Raw genomic sequence first — 22,034 nt, 5'->3', positions numbered from 1 at the left:
ATGAAAACTTGATCTTTCAAGGTGAAAAAGATGTTTAAACCAATAAACCAGAACCTCACCTGAGGTCACTTGACTTCGAGGTGTTAATTTTAATTTTCTTATGTTGAAAACTTGGGCCCTGTTTTTCTGTGCCATTTTCCTTGTTGGAGAGTGACATCTGCATAACTCTAAAGCGTGTCTACTATTGTATAATGGCTGAAGATCCGGTTCATGATTTTTTGAGCATCCTGAGAAACAAACCTTTCTTCAACATACAGGTACTCCTCTGTGCAGACACAGGAACATGACCCACAGCTACTGTGTCAAATTAATTCCTGTGCTGAGAAGGGAGCTATGTCCCAGCTGCAGCTCTGTCATATGCTCTTAGCAAGCATTTTATATGTGGCAAGGTAGTGATTTTGCTACTGGGATATAATTTGTGGAAAAAGTAAAAGCCAAAGAAAGTCCAGTCATTACTTTGCGGATAATGAGGGGGGAACAATGGGAAAGCCCAACAGGGGCAGGTACCTCTACTGCAATTGTCTGCTGCTACAACTGTGTCCTCAATAGGAAGACAAAGAATTCCTTCCAGTTTATACCAGCTGTGAACCTGACTTCCATTTGTTACTTTCATAGGAATTTTTTTTTCTTTTTTTAATTAAAGATTTCTCTTGTTTTCTTTTAGTTTCCAGGAAAAACAACTGCCCAAGAGCACAGTTTTAATGAATTCTCTGTAATTTCATACCAAGGCAATACTTTCAATGATAAATACCAACGGACTAGTTTTCCTTTGTAAAAGCAATTCTGGTCAGATTGACTAACATATTGGCTGAAAAAATATTTTGATGATATGCTTCTTGATCATTCAGAGTTCTTCTCTGTGGAGAGAATAACCGCCTTTTCCAAGCAGCCCTCCACCAACAGGTTTTATCTTTGAAAATTTTCCCCTTCTTCTCTTGATCATTATTCAGTGCAGTCTCATTTGCCTTTTCTCCTTTTCTCCCTGCACAAAGACAAATTCTAACCAGAAATTCAGGAAAAGCTTACTTTATACTAAATGAATTTCATTTAATGCATCTTAAGGGGAAGCCTTTAAACCATGGTATTGCTGAACTTTGCCCTTCTCAGTTTTTTAGAATGACATGTCATTTCTTTCTTTGAATGATTCAGTAAGTCATTTCCCCATGTATTTCTAACCCTTAATGTTTGACTTCACTCAGTTTCTGTAGACTGTTTCCTTTTTAGTCCTCTATTAGTATGTATATATTTAATCCCGCTATTAGTGTATATTGGTTTAACTGAGTACCATGTAACTCGAGAAGCATAAGTGTGTGCCTGCATGTTTTTTCTCAACTTCTTCACCTTTTAACTTATGCTACAGCTGGCTTTGCTCTCTCCAAGTCCAAAATACAGATCTTTTACTCTTGGTAATCTGTTTAGAAATAAATCACTGAGTCAAGGAAAGAAATTTGGAATTGAAACTACAGGTGGGCAAAAGATGCTGCTGGCTATTGCAGCCTGTACATTCAGATACAAAGCATCTAAACTTTTTGGGGTGGAAATGTTCTTTTGCTGTAATCAGACTGAATGAACACTCAAATGAAAGAAAATAAAAGCTCAACCTTTTTATATTGGTCTTGTGAAATAAGTGGTGATCATATCCATACCTCTGGAAGGGTAATGAGTGTGATTAATGAAGCAAATCATACATTTTAATGTGTGTGATAAAGCAGTTATTCCAAAGAGAAAACAATGTCTTTAACAATTCAAGATATTGTTATTTGCGTATTTTTTTTACTCTTTTTCTTTTCATTGCATTCAAAGTCAGATAGGCTGGCATTTATTGCTAAGACATTACTATTTCAAGTCTTTCCCTTCCTATTTGCCTTTCCATCATCTCTGCCTATAATGTCTGTGTCTATTCCCTCTCCCTCTAAAGCTGAAATGCTTTTTGTATTGCATGTTTTTCCAAGTCTCTCTACAGATAAATTAACCACATGAGGGAACTTTGCAGCAATCTTTCCTGTTGCTACTCTGTGGAAGTTAATAGGAATGTACAAAGGGTAAAAACGTCTCTAAATGTTAGATCCATTAACTTACAGACCTTTAAAAAGGTTGGGCTGCAAGTGAATCTTGGTATGCTTAGTAATTTTCAGTCATTGAAAACGGAACGTGTAAGTGAAAAACTTAATGAAATACTGAGGATGCCTGTATAAGGTATGTCTCATATTCCACTGAAAGTACTGGAAAACCCCTGGTTTCAGCTAGGTTGCGAATGAGGTTTGTATGCTTCTTACTTTATTGAAACAGCCTGACTTTTCCAGTCGTCTATTATTTTACACTCTACAGAGGTATGTATAGTGTACTGGTTTCACCTCAACTCCTGCTGAAGATCAATTTATGTCCTAAACCACAGATGTTGTAGTGTTACTCTTCGTGGAGCAACCCCAGACAGTTTTCTTCCTCATACATAAAGTTTCAAGCTCCTTTTAAAAATTATTTGAGCTTTTGGGGTTTTTTGCCACCCACTAATCCTACTGTAAGACTGTTTGAAGACCTCACATTTCTAGTGGGTTTCATTTCTAGGTTACATTTATTCATAATTAGTCAATTCCTACCAAAATATCTTCCTGTGTGTTTTCCTTTCACTTAAAATGTCATGCTTACTCTTGTAGCTTACATTATCCCATCAGACATATCCTCACTCAGACCCCATTTTTTAATGGCTATATTACATCTTTTAGGCTCTTCATTTCCTTGATCTTCTCCTTGGGCTTGCCAGTGGTTCCACTGTAGACTAAACTGTTAAACTACAGTTTACACAGGATTCCAGATGAAGTTGCATGAGGAGCTTTGAAAAGGGCATTAATACTCCTTCACTAGTGTTGTATGTGCCTATTTATCCTATGATCAGCAACTGTCCATTGCTTTGTCTTTCCTCGAAGTATGTTTGCTTCTATTTTTACTTTTTCAAAGTGAGAGTGACCACATCTCAGTGTGTCTTAAGACTATGAAATGCCAAGATTTAATACGTATTTCATATAGGAACTCTTGTATCATGGAGCCTGCAGCCTGGTTTGCTAATGTGAGTGTTGCTGTGTGAGTTACTGAGTTGCCTGCAGTGGCTCCTAGATATTTTCTTAAAAGATTGTAACTCATTAGGACTCATCTCTGTATCTGTTAGGAGTTTGATTGGAATAAATATGCAGTAAATCTTTGTGTTGAAAGCCATCAAGGCATCTTAGTGTTTAAACCCAAGCAGAAAATGTTGTTTTTAAAATTATTTTGATTTTATGATTCCACTTCGATATGTTGTGGGAATCTCTCATTCACTCGCATCTGTAATCTGCATCTGTAATCTAACCAGTAATCAATATTAGGATGACAACTACTCAATACTATGAAGCTGCAGATAGTAGGGACTATCTCTACCAGACATCTGTGATGTGTTTCTATCGGGTTATAAGGAATACTGGCTGTGATATTGTTACTTCAAGAGTAGACTCATTGATTTAAGAGGGGCTTTTTGTAAAGGAAGACTGTTAATTCAATATGAGTAAAGTAGCTAGAATCTGGCCCTTAAAAATTCAACATATTCCTGTTGATTAGCTGTAACTGGAGTTGCTTTGAATCTTTAAGTTACATCTTTTCAGACCCAGACTATGCAATTTGAATCCCAATTTTCACAGCCTCTGTTTCTGTTCGGATTTGATTTTGAATCAGAATTTTCTTATTCTTCCTCTATACTATGTGCTTATTTGAATGATATGAAAAGCCTTCTCTAGTATATATCCTGGGTGAAGTAGCAATTCTTTGGTCTTTCAGAGACAGATCAAAACCTGTGCAGTTTATCCAGATTCAGAATGTCAGTGCAGATTTGTACAGACCTATCTGATGAATAAATATTTCTGAGTTGTGTTCACCATACTCTTTTATCAAATCTACTGCTTATTTTATATTGTTGGAGCTCTTTTATATTTTCATGTCAGCTGTAACTACATTTCTTCAAATTTTTTCTCTGCCAGGTTTGGCTGTTACATTGAATGTGAACAGATTATTTTGTGGTATGAAGAAGATCAGTCATTTAAGAATGAACCAGTTACTGATTACAAAAGCAATTTTTCCTGTGAACCGTTCATCTTGTAAGAAAGAATTGTGTTAAACCTGTGTCTTTATGCTTAGAGACAATTCCAATTTGTATCTGACTGCTTCTCCAAAGTTTACCAAATTAACATCAGTGCTTCAAAGATACAATAGAAGGTGCTTCTCTAACTACATTCTGTTGTTTAAATATGTTTAAAGAAAGTCAGTAGTTTGCAAAGAATAGCCAATTAACAGGTTTCAGTTGAGAATCAGGCAAAATATTTCATTACACCTTCCTTATTTGTACAGTTTGTATGGTTTGTTCATCTCTCTGTGAAAGATGCCATCTCAATTGACTAATCATTTAGAAATTGCCTCCTTTGTTGTTTCAGGAGACATAACGAGCTATTTTCTGACTGATGATTCATCTCATCCAAGAATAGTTTAAAGAATTCACAAATGTAATCTAGAAATATAACCCGTAGATAGCTCAAGTGGGGTGAGAGGTACCTCACCTTTCACATGTGATACTGTAGGGGGTTTCATATGTGTTTATGAAGATTAATGATTTATTTAAAATGACACATCATAAAGATCAAGACCACGTTCTATTTCTTGCATGTTCTGAACTGACACATGTCCATCTTTTGGGACATTTGTGTTTAATCCTGAACTTTTACCTTCCACGGTTCATTAGCATGATGGCAAGAGACTGGATGAAAGGGGAGGGTGTCTTGTTACTTCTTAGAAGGCCTTGTCTTGGTCAAACCTGGCCTTGCTGCTTCCCTGGGCACTGCGTTGTGTGCCTTGGGAAGTGTGCATCAATAAAAGCTTCAATGAAACTCCTCCTCTTAACACAGTACTTGTACTTGCAAGGTTCCCACTGTAAGGATGACAAAGGCTGGAGGTCGCGTTTGAAGATGAGGTTAGTTACTGAGGGGGAGGGAGAGAAAATTTAATCTGCTGTTAAAGGCACAAAGAGGAGCTGAAGCAGGTAGATGATGAGAAGGAGGGAAATGAGACAGTACTTAACGGAAAGGAGTGATTGAGAGCTCTTAGGAGTGCCAAGGCACTGGAAGGAAGAGAGTTTTGGAGAGTGGGGTTTGGAGAACAAGTTCGCATCTCATTGTCATCTCAGGAGTGTTCACTCTGCAGAACATTTCATTAGAATGTGTGTCTTCTGTAATCTACTTCAACATGTGTAATTTGAGGTGGGAGAGGAAGCTGCTTTTATCCTTTTCATTCTGACACTGGTGCTATATCCACTCCTGTACTTTCAATTAGCCAATCTACATTCATTCATAAAGCTTCAGCTTTCTCTGTAATAACAACAGTATTCTTGAGCTGATTCAGATTCATATCTAGACAGTTTCTTTTTGGATCCCAAGACTGCTTTAAAATGTATCTTAATGCAAACTTCTGTTAGTGGTTAACTGAGTGAACCTGGTTTTGATTTACTATCCCCCTGATCTCAATCCCGATAGCTTTATTATGTTTTTTGTTTGTTTGCCTTTTTTTAAGTGCACCCTCTATAATAAATACACAGTCAAAAGAAAATGTGCTAATGCTCTGAACAAAGCAAGCTTTCATTTCATGGTTTAGCAAATCGGTGAAATTTTATCATTGTCTCTAGTTGGTGCTTCCACAAACACAACCTATAGCAGCCTTTTTTGCCTTTGGAAAGCTTAACTCCCTCACAACCGACCAAATTCCCATTGATCAAAGCAAGAAAGAGGCAAATCCATTTGTATCAATGACAAATGAATTTAAGATATTATATTTGGGTCCTTTTAAAGTAAATAATCTCTATAAAAGATCTCTCTGACTTAGGTTTTAACTGGATTTCCAATATGAATTTTCCTGTGTGGCAGGAGTCTCAAACTAGAGTCAAAGCACTAAATATAAACACTTACATATCTCCTGAAACTCACAGCAGTTTTGTTGAATATCTGTAACCTGCAGGGAAAAAAAATACCAGATCTCATTTGACTTGATGGTGAAATAGCCAAACCCCTAATTAGCTGGAATTAACACATAGTGCTGCAGTCCACTCATAATGCCACATTACTTCAGAATTGCTGCTCCTTGAAGTTAGGCATAACTATTAGGACTTTGCAAAATTGGCTCTTTCTGTCTTTACTCTTTCTTGTTGCCAGGAGATATGTAATGAGGGGAAGTAGGCACAGGTGGCACTAAATATGTGTGATCACACATACTTGGATTATCATGGTAGTATAGTATCTTTCAAATGATTGATTTGCTAAATTGTCCTAACTAAAAATAGTAAGACGATAATTTAGCATAAATGAATTATTAATATTTTTCCTCTCTTTAATAGCCAGAAAAAGATACTAAATAAATAAATTTGAGACCTAGGAAAAAAAAAAGTAAGTGGTCCAAAGCCAGTCAGAGTTAACTGAAAAGTAGCTGTGAACATCGGTGGAATTTGGACTTCTGAGGGTCTGAGAAAAGGAGAATGGTCAAAATTAGAACTCCAAAAAGCCAATTATTTCTCCAAGAATCTGCTCTATCGCCTTTCAAGTGCAGACTTTTTTCCCCAAAAGTACATTTGAAGAGTGTGGAGGGTCAGGCAGGGAAGAGAGAGCTCACAATAGAAAGCTTTCTCATAAATGGAGTATGTACCCAGAGGCTATTAGAAGACTTTTGAGTAAACTGTATGATTGTACCCTGGCTGAAAAACACAAGAGCCTGTAATTATGCTGTGTTGTATTTATTCACTGGTGAATTCTTTGAGGTCTTTTTTCTCCCATAGGATATTCTTTATTTACAGGTCGCGTGTTTTGGGTGTACTTCATTTTTAATACCATTCATAATTTTGTTTTGGAACCGTGATATTTATTAGAACAGTATAGCATATAAAAGCCACCTTTTTGCCTTTGTGCAGCTAAAATAAATAACATATATAATACATATCCATCTCAGTGCTGAATATATTAAGCCACATTCACAATACTGTACTTTTCAACATCCAATTCTGTGATTTAACTCTGCTCCGTACTGTTTTTTTATTCAATCAGACAGATTGGTGATTTATTTTGCAGTGCATGGAATGTAAGCAGTCCTGGATACTCTTCATTCTCTGCACACCCTCTGTTCTTTAAGACACTTATTGAAATGGTTGGTGAGGTGCAACAAGCCAGACATAATATTCTCCTTGCCTTTTGTGCGACTACACTGTAATGAAGAATTAATAACAGATTCCTGAAGAATATTAATCATACTTTCACAAGCCAGTAGGGAACAATTTAAGTGCAGGAAAATTAATGTAACGGTCCAACTCATAGGCCTAAACAGAAAGTCAGGAAAAATGGGCCCTGCTAAAGGGCTTTCCTTCATCTCTGATGCGATGAAGCGTTAGCGCAGCTCGTCACACAGACCACTGAGCTGCCTCCATCCTCAGCAGATCTTGGCTTTCCAAAGTGTCTGGCCATGTTGCCAGCGCTCCTCCTGTGTTTCATGCATAAAAGCTCTCTCTTCACAGGGTGGAGAATAGACATAAACAGAAACCTTTCATGCCTTCCTGTAAGAATATTCCCATTTGAAATAAAAGGTAATCTGGCAATCTTCATACATTAGCAAAGAAAGGGAAAAAAATCATGTGGCCAGTGAAAATATTTATTTTTGATATTTTAAAAATATTTTTTATATCTTCAAAATATTTTGTTACAGTCATCATTATTATATTTCACCTTTTTTGGAAATCAGTGTGAAATTAAATTTCAAAATGAAAAGCAGTTTTAAGCAAAACTCCCTTTGAGGTGTCTTATGCCAAAAAACATCGGAATGAACCTTCTAGTCATTTCTAAATTTGTTCCAACATTTTTCCAGGTCTGGAGAATCACCTGAAACCTCTTCATTGAGGGGAACAGTTTCAATTTTGACAAATGGGCGTTTTGAGGGGAAAAAAATCATTCTGTCAGAGACAGTCTGACTAGCCAGAGGGCAGAGTTCCCAAGGAGGCTTTACAGTACCACGTTTTCTTGCTGTGATAAATCTAGGATAATTCTGCAGTAGTTAGTGCCTTCCATTTTTGCAAACTGCAGGGTCAGAAGTTGACCCCACAAAACATCTTTAATGAAAAATTATAACGATCTGAGTATAACCTGTTAAAGTATTAATTTTTCAGAATATCTTAAAATATTACACAAAGGGCAATCGTGTTAAAAGAACCCTATTAATTAGACACTGTGTTAAAATGAAAAAGGCTTCATGAAGGAGACTACAGTGTTTCACTGCAGTCATTTTTTAATCAGGATAAACGTATTGCATCAGAAAGAGCTATTTATTTTTAGTAAGCTCACTGTTGAGGAACCTTAGTAAAACAAGACGAAATCTTGGCCGCACAGTTAAACTCAGAAATCACTGACTAGTGGGAAGAAGGCAATGGGGGGGCTGCTTGTGAGTGGGATTATTATCTGGGGGAAAAGTCTCTCAGTCCTAGCCCATTTAGGGGTTTGTTTGTGTTTTCACAGCCATGTTGAATATAAGAGACTCCAGGGAAGCAGTTATGAAAAACTGTCAGAGATCTCCAAATCCATCTTTTGTTATTCCTGATGATTTTTTCATTCATCCCTCATGTGAAGTGGGACGTAACTTCAGTGTGCGTAACTTCACCTGGCCAGCTGCTCACCGGAGTAACTGGGCTCTGCTGCTGTGTGGCAGGAGGCTTTGCCTTACACTGCCAAGCTGTGCCAGTGGCTGATACTTCAAAGAGGTGGGATGCTCATTGCAGTCAGGTCATTGTGGTAGCTGCTCATGGCAAGTTCACAGTCACTGGGGCTCAGCCTTTGTCTTCTTCCAGCCCATCCTGCATGCTTCCTGCTGTCCTGTTGTTAAATGCTAAGGGTAACAGCCCAGAGTTTGCGCTTGGTCATGGGCCGCATGGAATGTTGCGAGAAATTTAGTCTTTCTGACTATAAATCAGCTGCTTATAAATCTGAGCTGAGCCATGAGGGTGTGCTGTGGCTCAGAGGAATAGGGTGTGGAGACCTGCATTAAGCCAGCTGAACCTGGCAATGTTTTTTACCCCACCCTTTGGCAGGAGGGGCCTCTAGCCTGAATTGTGTGGCAGTGGTATCACGAAACATGGACCCGGGTCATTCTTCATTCCTAGTCAGCCAGTTAAAAGGGACGAATTGCCCCACCTAGAAATAAAGGTGGCAGATGTGGTGTATGTCCTTGGAAAAAGCACAAAATAATAATGTTTCCAGAGACTCCAAGACCTTTAGGATTGCTCTGACTCTTGCTTAAATGTAGGGATTAGGACATGAAGGTATTACACTCTGTTGTAATCTTCCTTGACTCACTTCTCTAGGTACACATGGCACTGGCCTCACTTTAAATCTTCAAAGATCAAACAAGAGATGGAAAAGGCTCATTTTAGTCTTTTTTGCTCTTGCTTTAGGGTTGATGGTCCAAAGTGTTGGAATATTTCCTCTGAATCTGCATGCCGGATATAGGTTTTAGCTCTCTCAGGCAAAGGAGGAATGACTTTGCATGTTGCAAGTAGTAATCAAAATGCACAGTGTCTGAATTCAAGCTCTGATGTAAATGCTACATAAAATCCCAATCAGCTCCTAGCAGAATTGCATAAGGGCATGCAAGGAACACCTTGATTAAAACAGTGGTCTACTGAGCCTGCTTTCTAACTGCTTCTTATTGTATTAATTCAAAGTTTTTCTCATATTGGAAAATTAAGTAGCAGGTGTAGTTTAAATGAACTGTAGCAGACTGGGCTTAGTGGTGTGGTAAATAGATTGTGATATTCATTTCCAATTAAAGTTCTTTTGCAAAGATCAGTGAAGCACATTCTCATAAACTGAATCACAGTAAACTAATAAACAAATTTCAGCCTGCTCATGGCAAATTCTTATTTCCTTAACATGTTAGATCACATCATGGTATTAATTATATGATGCATGAGCAACAAAGAAGCAATCATTTATTTAGCTATAATTTTATATTTATTTTTACCTTGGTATTAGCTTTACAGATAATTCCGTACCTATAGGCAAGGAACGTTAAGCATTAGAAAAAGGGAATTTGAAGCGAATGTTTTTAATGCTTGACTTCTGTCTATCATCCAAACAGATTTTTTAAAATCTTGTTAATGAACGTGCTGCATTATTTGTTTTGCTGATTAAAAGGGCTACTACGTCTGGAAGGGTGCACCGTAACCTTTAAACTCAATTAGTATATGAGACATTCACATCAGTAGCAACAGTGCTCATGAATAATAGAGCAAAGGCTTAATTCTGCATCTGTAAACACACTCCCATAGTAATTTTAAAAAAATCAAGATATTAATTTACCTATCTTGAATGTCAGCAGCATGTTCTTAGTAATGGTGTGACAGTTTATTGGGATCCTACTGTCGCTATATAAGAATACATTTTGGTGCTGAATAGAGCTGTGATCATTGATTGACATCCCTGGGGGGAAACCAGCACATAGACTAGGCTAGTAAAAATGATAAAATAAAGCTCTCACGGTATAATAATGTCATTTCCTGAGATCCTGTCACTACTGTAGGCATGTGAGATACCTATCAGAATGGATTAAACATCCCCAGAAGGAGCTTTTTTAGGCTTCCACTACATGAGGTCACATAAGCTAATCTCGGGTTTGGAAGGCCAAACTCTCTTCGACCCCTTTTTAGGCTGGTGGAGAGAGAAATCAGGTTTGCTGGAGGCTATTCGACACCCCGAAGTTAGACTTCTCTGGAGAGGCCCATCTCTCACCTTCAGCTGTAGAGAGAAGCAAGAGAGATGACTGAAGCTCATTTTATTAGTATCTTCTATGTAAGTAATAGTAATTTGTGAATCTTTTTCTGAATAGTCTTAAGTGTGAACATACTGATCTTCTGCAGTCTTCTTCGTGGCACTAATGCCTCCACAAGATCGTTTCCTTCCACTTAAGAGAAGCTGCTGCTTTATTGTGTTTTGGTAACTTTATTCTGATTCTTTCATCTGCTCTTTATCTCAGGCTAAGTTCATTGCTAATGACTGACTCCTCCTAGTTAATAGTATTGAAATGCATCCTATAAGGACTCCCCAGGTTCTGCAGAGCTACCTAGGAGTCTGCAAGTGGAAAGCTGTCCTTTCCTGGATGGGCACCGACTCTGGAGAATTCCACTTCTGAAAAGATGAAGACCTTGTGGTTGCCTTTGTCTTATTTTTAATGCAAAACATGTCTTGAAATTTTGCAGTCAGCCAAAAATCCTTTTCAGGCTCAAATATAGTTATTGTGCAAGTGCAGGCTATCCGGAAATCCAGCATGTATTTTCCTTATGAGACGAGAGCAAGAGATAAAAGGGAGAGATTTGGTCACGTAAAAGGGAAAATAAAGTGGCTGGTGACTTTGTGTAGCTCACTTGTGTGTCTCCTTTTCTGTTCTGCCCTTGTCCTTGGGTTCCTTGTGTTCCTTGTGTTTGTCTAAGAGGTGAACTGTAAAGTACAATCACAGTCATTTTCTTGTTCTTCAGCCCTCCCGCTGATAGCCGCAATTCTCTGGTGACAGCATGTTTTCTGTTCTTCTTAGTGATCTTTTTACAAAAGCCTCCATAAAAGTGATTATTCTGTTTCAGTCATAGTGTTAGGTTTTTTGAGGGGGGTAAGGGGAATGAAATGAGAGAAATCTGACTGTAATTATAAATCCTTAGGTTTGCAATATGTGTAGGTGGGGTCTCTATCTGGATGTGCCAGAGTCCTACCGGTGATGCAGGGTGGCCATGGTCACTTGAACAGTGTAGTACCAGATAGTGCTTGCAAGAGGTAAAACACCTTCCCACATACCAGCGAGCACAAACTCTTAGGTCCTAGATCTGTCTTAGCTCCTGGATCTGCTTTAGGTCTTTTCTGAGTCTTTTCCAGAAAACTTGAAGTTGTAATTTTTCCAAACGGGCAAAACCCCATGTCATCTTAGAGTCATAGAATCATAGAATAGTAAGGGTTGGAAAGGGCCTTAAGATCATCTAGTTCCAACTCCCGTTCCATGGGCAGGGACACCTCACCCTAAACCACGTCACCCAAGGCTCTGTCCAACCTGGCCTTGAACACCGCCAGGGATGGAGCATCCACAACCTCCCTGGGCAACCCATTCCAGTGCTTCACCACCCTCACTGTAAAGAACTTCTTCCTTACATCTAATCTAAACTTCCCCTGTTTAAGTTTGAAGCCATTACCCCTTGTCCTACCACTACAGTCCCTAAGGAAGAGTCCCTCCCCAGCATCCTTGTAGGCCCCCTTCAGATACTGGAAGCTGCTATGAGGTCTCCACGCAGCTTCTCTTCTCCAGGCTGAACAGCCCCAACTCTCTCAGCCTGTCTTCATACGGGAGGTGCTCCAGCCCTCTTATCATCCTCGTGGCAAACCTCTGGACTCGCTCCAACAGCTCTATGTCCTTTTTATGTTGAGAACACCAGAACTGTACACAGTACTCCAAGTGAGGTCTCACGAGAGCAGAGTAGAGGGGCAGGATCACCTCCTTCGACCTGCTGGTCACGCTTCTTTTGATGCAGCCCAGGATACAGTTGGCTTTCTGGGCTGCAAGCACACACTGCCGGCTCATGTTCAGTTTCTCATCAACCAATACCCCCAAGTCCTTCTCTGCAGGGCTGCTCTGAATCTCTTCTCCACCCAACCTGTAGCTGTGCCTGGGATTGCCTCGACCCAGGTGTAGGACCTTACACTTGGCTTGGTTGAACTTCATAAGTTTGGCATCGGCCCACCTCACAAGCGTGTCCAGGTCCCTCTGGATGGCATCCCTTCCCTCCAGCGTATCAACCGAACCACACAGCTTGGTGTCATCGGCAAACTTGCTGAGGGCGCACTCAATCCCACTGTCCATGTCGCCGACAAAGATGTTGAACAGGACCGGTCCCAACACTGATCCCTGAGGGACACCACTCGTTACAGGTTTCCGACTGGACATCGAGCCATTTACCACAACTCTTTGCGTGCGGCCATCGAGCCAGTTCTTTATCCACCGAATCTTAAAGTTGTGAATATCTTTGCTCAGCATGTAAATGCTTGGTCCTTTTGGCTCACTGTGCAGCATCAGAGATGGCTCAAGGCAGGGATTCGCACACGTTCTCTGGAAGTCTCTCTGTTGCAGCTGTGTATTGTAAGTACAATATTGCTCAGTAAGTTTTATGAATGAGTATGAATTAGTTGCGATGAAGAGAAGTGCAAGTTTTAATCAAATACTAGCCAGATACTAGCTAGATACTCTAACCACTGGGAAACACCTTTCCCTCTCATGCATTCAATTTGAGTTATTCTATTAAGCTAATAAGTTTGGAAACAGAAGGAAAGTAACCATTCCAATTAATGTAACGGACTTGAGATGGGAGGAAAATTAATCTGCAGCTTAACAGACTGAGAAATACTTACTGTAGTGCAAAATAGGGTTTGCAGTATGATGAATTACTTGTGTTGTGCGTAAGAGGACATAAGATGAAAGAAAGTTTAAACACGGTTTTCCTGAGAGAGCAGAGTTTGACTCGAGTGTATTTGGTACCGTTGTCTAGCATCGTAGAGAAAATCAACAGACCTAGCATTTGTGTAACTTAGTTGGGGTGAGTTGGAAGGCACATAGATATGTGGCTGGCTGGATTGTGGATTTTCTCACATTAAAGCTGGTGAAAAGTCCCTATGTACCTAAAGCTAAATAGTTACAGGATTTACTTAATGCCTCCACTTGTTTGTGTGCATAGTCACCTCAGATTCCTCAGAGGAGGAATTTGCTGATTTTATTCAGGGACCTGGTTAGATCTCCCACAAGCCTCGCAGCAACACAGCAATAGCAAAAATCTTGGCTGCACTGAAGTCGGTGATGGCATTCCCACCGATTTAATAAGAAAAGAACTTCTGCCTAGGTCCTTAGGAGAGAGGGTAAGACAGATTTCTGTATGAACATATTTTCTTCTCAGATACTGAAATTAAAGGTCAGAGCTATATATTGGTGAAAATACTAATTAGTACTGGAAATACTAATTTATTTTTGTGCGTGAAATCATTATTTTTGATTCATGAAAGCCCAGAATTATTAGCATGCAACACCAGTCTCCACAGCATGAGAGCTGTTGTGTTGGTAGAGGAACACATGTAGTGTCTCTGAAAGTAGGGCACCTCTTGGTAAATCTTCCTATGCCCTGTATCAACAAGAACAGCCAGTCTCACTTGCTCCCAGCCCTCCCCAAACCTTTCATCACAATCACCTTAATTACATTCCCATATTTCAAAGTTTAGGATTTTATCTCCAGCCTGATTTAGCATGGCATCCAAGCCACTCATGGGTACAACAGAGATGGAGATGTTGTTTGTGCTAAAAGCTTGTGTAGGTTCAAATCAGCTGGTTGGAATCACAAAAGAAAAATGCAGTGTGGGCTGTAAAATATAACCAGAGTGCCCCACCTCAGGAAGGCTGCAGGTTGCTATTGGGCAGGAAACTACTTTGAGGAGGTACCACTAGATTCCTGCCCTGTTCTTATACTCTTTCCCAGGTGGGGAGGATTTAGATTAAATTAACCTTTTGCCCCATCTTTCTTACATTCTTGGGGTTTTATCTACTGTACTATTGAGATCCCTGCTTAAAATGCACTTCTTCCAGAGATTTTTTTCTTCCTTCTTTTCATCTTCTTTTGGTCTTACATGGCCTTTGCAAGGACGGTGTCATCTTTTATGACTCTAAAGCCTGATGTAAAAGTACTTTTAATTCTTAAAGATATTTCAAGGTATCTGACAGACTGGGGAATAGCTGCTGAAATGGAAATGACTTGTGGAGATTTGTTTACAAATTTAGGCTTTTGTATTCTCTTGGGTGAATTGAGTGATTCCGGCTTACACAGAGCTTGAGGACTTCGATCACCAGGTAATGATGTGGTTAACAGAAGATTGGATTTCCTGCAAGAAGCAATTACCTTGATTGATAAGAAAATTTGAGAAAATTCATTCAAGACTTAATGAGATTGACAAGGTCATGGTTGAGTCAGGCACCCACCTTGAATAGATAAGTTTCTGTGTTTAGAAGAAGTAATGCAAAGACACTTAGCCCCTCAAAAAATGGATCATTTTTATTTATGCCGAGATGATGAATGAAAACATTAGACTTGTGCCTGTGACAGAGAGTCTGGGGTGTGAAGATCAGGAGAGATTCTTCTCAAAGTCATTTATAGCACTAGTATTGCTGCTGTCCCTTTTTTATACCATTAAAAAGAATATAAAAATGTCTTTCAGAGTCTTTGTGGCCTCAAAAAATTATCCTAGACCTTTATCTTACAACTCTGTGAGGTGTTTTGTCTGACAGGAAAACTGGAGGTCATAAGAGAAGGGATATCATTCCTGACTGCATGCTCATCTCCTGCTATCCACAGTGGGGTCCCTTAGGGCTGACAGCAAAGGCAAAAATGATTTTTAAATTCATGAGTCCTGGACTCCTTAGCCTGGATTAAAAAAAAAATAAATAAAAAAAGTATTGCTAAGATAACTAAATAAGGCATTAAAAGGAGATAGGAATAGATGAAAAAAGGAGATGATTTATTGTTTCAAACATGCTGAGAGTCATTTATGGAAAAAACCCCAAACATTTACACGTATGTAATTTCTATCTTGAAGTGCTGCAGTGGATTGTGTTATTTTGTTTTCTGTTGCAAATGATAAGAAGTGAACATGGTCAGTAGAAATGGTAACTAATACTTTCTAGTGTACTTCAAAAATCAGTGTTTGACACCACATGAAAACTTAAGCCCGTGCTTCAGTCCTTATCCCAAATCTGTATGGTTCTCTTCTGCCTATTTTTTCGTGATGGGTTGTAACTATTGGTACCAACTAATTTAGAAATTTCTAACTATACTTCTGCCTAACTCCTGGCTCATTTTCACTATTTTTTTTATATTTACAACGCTTACTTGTGCATAGTGATTCCAACATACAACAGTCTCTTAAATGCACATGGCTTCACCCTTGGAGTTAGTCTGGCATAGAAACCTCTTAAAAGGCAGACAGATTTGTTCTGGGTTTATTACTTAGGTAAGATCCTTACAAGCAGTGTACCAAAAAAAGGCACTTCAGACTTACTTTGGAAGAGCTATAGAATCACAGGTTTGGATTGGAAGGAAACTTAAAGCTCATCTGAGCCACAGGCAGGGACCCCTTCCACTAGACCAGGCACCTTCCATCTGACCTGGCCTTGAACACTGCCAGGGATGGGGCAGTTGTATCATTCTATTTCAGGAAAGTGTGTTCACAAGAGCTTGTATTTTTATATAATATTTTTTAAGTTTGTGTGTAGTGGGGGTGAATACGTGAAAGGCCAAGAGCAGAAAAAAAAAGAAAAGCAGGAGATAGTTGGGTGTATTCAGTAGGTAGTCTTTGTTGGACTGTAAGCACTTCTCCCTATACTTCATTCAGTTTTCATTTAATAGATGAATGCAAGGAAAGTAAACAAGTCTTCATTTTTCTGTGGAGCTTGTAAATGCACACACAGAAACCTGCCGCTCCTGATTTACAGCAGGTAGACTAATCCTCCTTTCACTAAGCCAAGTGCCAAATATCTGCCCCTTAATTCTCTATTTATTTCACTTTTTTACAATTACATGGAGTACAAAGTATTCTCTGCTCATCACAGCAGGATTTCTTAATCATTTCTGCAGAACCCCATCATGCTTTCACAGAACACTTTTAATTTCATCTCTAACGAATTCTGCAGAAGTCTCCTAAAAAGCCTAAACTATCACTTTGATGAGGCAGTGGTTCTATTTTCAGGTTTCAGTAAATAACATATTGAAACTACTCATACTTTACAGAATTTGTTTATATTGTTATCAGCAACCCTGCATGCAAACACACTTGAAATGCTGATAGATCATCCCACCCTTAGTTTGGAAAGATCCTACTGCACTCCTAATGGTATTAGGAAGATTAAGTGATGAGTAGTTTTATGGTCAATGGACAGGATTCTAACCTAAATCAACAGCTGTAATACTGGGACATAAGACACAATGCAGACAGAAAATTTAAACTTATGTGGAATTGCTTCATGTGATGTAAATAACCCTTTTTTAACATTTGCCTGTCGGTTTTGCATTTCTAATGGAAAGGTTTTTTCAGCAATAACAGTGAAGTTGTCCCCTCAGTGACAGGTAAGTTACTTCAGAAGAAGGACATTTTTCGAAGGAGATTAACATGAGTGTGCTGGATAGATGGAAAGGCACATTGCTCATAGGGCAGTTGGCTACACTTTCTGATGCATGCTGAAACTTCTTTCTTTCTTGCCTTGATGGCCACATGATTTTGTTCAGGCTATTGCTGTTGACTTGTCAGTTTGTGGATGTTGTGCTTCCTTCTCTTACCTACATTGCTGTTCTAGTCAGCTTGGTTACAAAATCCAGCAAATCTCTGTTTCTTCTGTATGAAAACTCCCTAATTACAAATTGTTACAGGCACAGAAACTTTTAGTTTTATAGCTGTGTTTCCCCAATGACAAGCATGGGACTTAACTGTGGACATATTACAGGATCTTTAAGGCTAGGTGGGATGAGATTTCCAACACATTCTTAGTGTAGCTTAAAAGACTGGAATTCCCTTAGAGGTTTTTTTTCCTGAATTACCAAGATGGTGTTGATAATTATGACTTTTGCCTCTTGCTGCATGTCTGCAACAAGGGTGGAGTGCTTAACTATCCTATCTCATCATCCTGTTTCCTGTCCCCATGCAAATCTACTCAAAAGTTTAGTTCTGAACCTGAAACATGGGACATCATGTATCAACACTTTTCATCCCTTAGGATTTGATTTTCCAACGTTAGCCAGCTTAAAAGAAAACATTTCTTACAGTTCTCAGCTGGAATGAAGGGTACTGAAGTCTTCCAAGAAGCATTCCTATGCTGTTGGCTCTTCCGTCGTGGCTGTGGTTTCTGGTTATTTATTCTGCTGTTAGACTTTGATGCTGAAGGTGCCTAGAGCTTTAGGTAAGCAACTTCATCAAACTGGGTCATGCATAACCACCCAGCACTTTCTTGCTCAAATTTAGAGGGATGTTGCAGAGGTCATTCATTTTTATGCAGTAAGGAGTTGTGATTCCTGATGCATTCATTAGGGTGAGCATCTGGGGGAAAAAAAAATCAGACAAGAGCAAGTCAATTTGTCTTCCTTTATTAATGGCAAAGCCAGGAATCTCTTTGAGCTGGAGATCTGCCTTGGGTTGATGCTGTGTGGAAGCTAAGCTCTCAGAGAAAAGCTTCATTCCTTTCTTAGGGTTGAAAGACACTAATTTTGTGTCATTCCTTATATTGTATAGCCTGTCCTCTGCAGAACAGGAAAACTGGTTAAGTTGGTGATAGATCTGAAGTCGATATCTCCAGAACTTCGTCACCTAGTCATTTGGCTTCATATGATGCAAATTTAGAGATGACATAAATCAAGAGAGAGGTTGCATGCCAGTGAGTGGCTGCATTGATATGGGGAAGGGGAAGGCAGCCTATGAGGGAAGTAGTTAATAAGAGAACCACAGCAAGAACAAGTAATCTGTCCTTCTGATCTCTCTCAGTACTGTGAGGCACATGCTTAACTTTTCACACATGGATAGCTTCTTGGAAGCCATTCCTTCACTGGAAGCTGATGAAAATATTCACATACTGAAAATTTATATACCTTTAGTTACGTTATAGCAAAGTATTTCCTTCTACCTCTGTATATGTCCTGTGTGTCTTTCCAAACCTGTGGATCTTTATCTCCTGTCTAGCAGTTCACACATACATACAAAAGGTCATTTGTGTTTCTTGCGTCGTGAAGAAGACGAGAGATTGTAGTACTGTGATGAAAACACCAGTACAGAAGAATGTTCCCCTTCCCAAAGAAGTGAATTTAATTAATATAAATCCTTGCTCTTCTGGAGGGTAGAGAAATATAACTCCCAGGTTTTGCAGGGGAAAAAAGGACTCGAGAAATGTGTGAATGATCTTATCCACCATGCAGTAAAGCAAAGTATTTTGATAAAGTCGGAGGAGGAAATTGCTTTGGATTGGGAATTATTCATTCTGACAAACCTAACTGGCAAAGAGGAACAGGACATTTGTTCTGTTCCTTGTTCTGTTCCTCAGACATGTTCATGTATGTTAGAGTTCTCCAGAGAGAGCTCTTCCCTCTCTGTTTTATGTAGTGGTTGATGCCAGAAGTTTAAGATGAGTGAAATCTTCTAAGACATCATTTTCAAGTTTAGTAGAATTCCTGTTTTCTTCATTTTCCTCCTTGTTCATCAGTGTTTCCACCGGTTGTCTGTTACCATGTTCAATTTGGCCTCCAACTAGTTTAGCTCGTTTAGGTTTAGTTGATTTGGGGTTTTGGAGAGGGGAAGACAAGGGTTAATCAACTCGCGTTTCTACTGCTTGTTTAACCTTTAAAATCAGAACATTATAGGCTGTGAGGGATTTGAAATGAAACTTCCATTCAGATTACGGTGACAGCTTCAACTTGACTTTGCTTTGCAAGGATTTAAAATCAAAAGAGTTTTCACTTTTTCAGAAATCGTTCAGTGCCCTTTTTTAGCTTAAACCCCATGGGTAATTTTTCATTGTCCTTGATAGGAACTCTTTTGGCACTGTCAGCCTTGCTAAATTAGCATTCACCCAGGCTTTCCAGTTAATGTTTTCTTTACTATCAAGAACTGTTGCAATCCAAGTTAACCTTTTAGAGGGTTTGTCACAATGCACCGTCAGAGCAAGTAAACAGGCATCAAACTAATCTCCTCAATCTGGTGTGATGGGTTGTCAGTTGACTGGGAATACCTATTGCCTGACATTGCATTGTATGGTATAATATGATTCTTATTAAAATCATTTCTAGGCAAACCCCTTGCTACTATATTTTAATTATCATAGACACAAAATATTCTGGGCAGGTTACTGTCCTCTCTTTTTTCCACTGAGTATTTCTATGAGCTATTTTTGTAAAGTGAACCATTTAGCTGAAAGAAAAACTGAGTTTAATCTAGACATTTGTAAGAACACAGAAATTGTCATAACACATCAGAGCAATGGTTCATCTGGAGTTGCTAAGGGGTCTTGCCTTTAACAGGAGCCAAGACCAGATGCTTCAGAAAATGGTTTAAAACCCGTATAATTCAGCAATATCATGCCAGTGAAGGGTGTGTGCTGTGCAGTTCTGGCCAACCTCAAGCAGGTAGCAACTGCCTTATGTCCTGAAGTACGAGGGCTGACATCCCTCAAACCCTGTAACAACACCGCTACCATGACTGCTTGTAGAACCTTACTGGGGCATTTAAATATTGCATTTCTCACTTCAGTGAGCATGTGGATTTCTGTTCCTTTCTCTGAAGATTCATTTTTGCAGCATTTTATTTTCTTAATTATTTACCCTGTACACCTCTTCCCAGCCCATGTTTTTCTCTCTGCCTCCATGTGGGGAGTTTATGCCCATTTGAATAAGAAACAATCTTCTGTCTTGCAGCTCCCTGCAGATGCTTTTGAGCACTAGACAAGTCTCTCCGGTGCCACAGCAGAAAGGCACTCTCATCCATCCCTAGTGCTGTAGATCCTGTCAGCAACAGCAGCATCTGCTGCCAGGATACTACAGAACATGCATCTGTTAGTAGTGACAGCTTATCCACAGCCTCTCCAATCTGCAGCTATCAGAAACACAGCTTTGGACAACGGCCATTCTTTCATTTAATATTTGGATGGCTGGCTGGATGGGTTGATTCCTACCTACCTGAAAGTAGTAGTAGTTCTAAATTGCCTGCAAAACCTCCCTCTCTCCCAGTGTGGACATGAAATTTCAAATACCTTTAAAAGAGAATTCGAATTGTATTTTTGAAGTGTCCTTACAGAGAAATATGCAGCGCCTGACTGGTTTTTATTCTGGTATCTAAATGAATATACATTGAGGATGCCTGGGCAAATTTGTGTAGAATCTTGTCTGTGTTTCAAATGCACAAGTTAATACGAATTTCGCATGCAAAGGGACCATGAGATGAGAACTGTGAACAAATCTGCCTTCCAGTGATTTTTCCCAACTATTCTGCAGTCAGCTTTATGCTCAGATACGAAGTTACTGAATGTAAATGAAGGAGAAGATGCACTGGTTTGATCTTTTCCTTTTCTTGTCTCCTGCTGTACTTTTGGTGGTTGTAAGGACTGTCTAATGGCAAAGCGCTAGCTTTTTTTCCTCTTGGGAGGAAACCCTTGGCTTTCTATTTCATGTCAGTGAGCTTCCAGATGAGAGCTGAGACACGTGTAAGAGAGAGAGATTGGGGCTTCATTCTCCTCGTTATTACAGTGGTGCTATGCTGTTTTGACGCTGCTGAAAATCAGCAGAAGTATACTGATATATGAACTGAGCATATCTGCATTATGGACATGGATGGGCTGGCATCTTTTCATTACTGAAAAGCTGAGACAAGGTTCTCAATTCAGGAGCCCGTCTGGTGCAATACGAGATGGCTTGTCACGCTGCCATGGAACTAAGACCCTGAAACCAAAGATCCACACCCCACCTAAGATGGACTCAGTGTGAGCACTGTTAAATTAATTAATTTGGCACTAGAATAAATTAAATACAAATGTTGACTTTTTTTTTTTTTTAATTACCATTATATTAATCCAGTAGGATAACTGCCTAAATACAAGCTGAGCTCTGTTGCACTAAGTTATGTCTTATGCTGGCGATATTAAAGTTAAAAGAATGACCCTCTTAAATCTGGTCTTAATAGAAATCCCCTGATGTTTTTAATGATTTATTACAGTTCTTATCCTGCCATGAGTTGTTTTTGTTTCCTAGTAATTACTCATGATTAAAATAACATAGTATGCAAATGCTGTAGTAGAGCCATAGATTGAGCTTGTTTAAGGCAACATTTATAGCTATGCTGCCTTTCCTCCCCCACACCCACCTTGTTCATTTTATGCTATTCCCAGGGTCAAGTGTATCTCTGTAG

General features: G+C 39.2%; 1 protein-coding gene across 1 annotated transcript in view; it reads left to right on the top strand.

The window, feature by feature from the left end:
* The window catches only part of SPAG16 (sperm associated antigen 16), a 408,668-nt gene that overhangs the window by 362,104 nt on the left and 24,530 nt on the right, over positions 1-22,034 (top strand). The window lies entirely within an intron of this gene.

This window comes from Strigops habroptila, chromosome 5, assembly GCF_004027225.2.
Source record: "Strigops habroptila isolate Jane chromosome 5, bStrHab1.2.pri, whole genome shotgun sequence".
NCBI lineage: Eukaryota > Metazoa > Chordata > Aves > Psittaciformes > Psittacidae > Strigops > Strigops habroptila.
The sequence above is the reverse complement of the archived record's forward strand: the minus strand, read 5'-3'. Positions and strand labels throughout refer to the sequence as shown.